Source organism: Bufo bufo, assembly GCF_905171765.1.
Source record: "Bufo bufo chromosome 7 unlocalized genomic scaffold, aBufBuf1.1 SUPER_7_unloc_2, whole genome shotgun sequence".
NCBI classification, from domain to species: Eukaryota; Metazoa; Chordata; class Amphibia; order Anura; family Bufonidae; genus Bufo; species Bufo bufo.
The window spans coordinates 166498-168094 of NW_024400004.1; positions in this window are offsets into that span (position 1 = coordinate 166498).

Sequence of the window (1597 nt, forward strand, 5' to 3'; positions counted from 1 at the left end):
GGATCTGTTGCTCATGTGGTGAGATTTCTTCCTGTGTAGAGATCAATGTAGTGGATACTCCAGTGCTGGGATCTCTGGTTTTAGTAAAATAAATGGAATCGATTGTAGAGGGATCAATAAAAAAATGTTTTGGACCTTTGTCGAAAAAAATACTGGGATCTCCTCCTGTGCTGGGTTCGGTTCTGGGATCTCCTCCTGGGTTTGGTTCTGGGATCTCCTCCTGTGCTGGGTTCGGTTCTGGGATCTCCTCCTGTGCTGGGTTCGGTTCTGGGATCTCCTCCTGTGCTGGGTTCGGTTCTGGGATCTCCTCCTGGGTTCGGTTCTGGGATCTCCTCCTGTGCTGGGTTCGGTTCTGGGATCTCCTCCTGTGATGGGTTCGGTTCTGGGATCTCCTCCTGGGTTCGGTTCTGGGATCTCCTCCTGGGTTCGGTTCTGGGATCTCCTCCTGGGTTCGGTTCTGGGATCTCCTCCTGGGTTCGGTTCTGGGATCTCCTCCTGTGTTGGGTTCGGGGATCTCCTCCTGGGTTCGGTTCTGGGATCTCCTCCTGGGTTCGGTTCCGGGATCTCCTCCTGGGTTCGGCTCCGGGATCTCCTCGGCGGTCGGTCAGGGCGCCCCCAGTGGCCGGGGTACGTTCGCTCGGCAGCAGTGCAGCTCTGGTCCTTGCGCTCCGCTTCTCCTCAGATTTATGAATGAAATTCTCAGCTCGCAGCTATTTATACCATCGGACCCGCCCCCTCCGCAACGTCACAACGCTCGGCGGCTGATATCTGCACATCGGTGGCACCCAGCGACCTAAGACTCAGCCGCCCGCAGCCCCGGAGCCCCCCGCCCGATCCCTCCGACCCTCAGACCCGCAGCTGCCCGGGGAGCCCCGAACCGAGGGTTTACACACAACGACAAGAGGCCCCGCCCACCCCGGAGTTCCTGTGACGTACATAGCCATATAAGGTTTGTCTTTGCTGTGTTTATCTGGTTACCAAGCAGTGACGTCAGAGGGAATCCCTGTTCTGAGCGCGGCAGAGAGAAGTATTAATAGCGCAGCTACTATGAGACATCGGCCGCCTCTACCCGGTCTATATATATGTGTGTGAGGTGTGTGTACCCTATATATGTGTATATGTGAGGTGTGTACCCTATATATGTGTGTACCCGGTCTATATATATGTGTGTGAGGTGTGTGTACCCGGTATATGTGTGTGTACCCGGTCTATATATATGTGTGAGGTGTGTGTACCCGGTATATATGTGTATATGTGAGGTGTGTACCCTATATATATATATGTGTGTGAGGTGTGTGTACCCGGTATATGTATATGTGTGAGGTGTGTGTACCCTGTATATAAATGTGTGTGAGGTGTGTGTACCCGGTATATATGTGTGTACCCGGTCTATATATATATATGTGTGTGAGGTGTGTGTACCCTGTATATGTATATGTGTATATGTGAGGTGTGTACCCTATATATGTGTGTGTACCCGGTCTATATATATGTGTGAGGTGTGTACCCTGTGTATATGTATATGTGTATATGTGTGAGGTGTGTACCCTGTATATATGTATGTGTGTGAGGTGTGTGTACCCTATATATGTATATG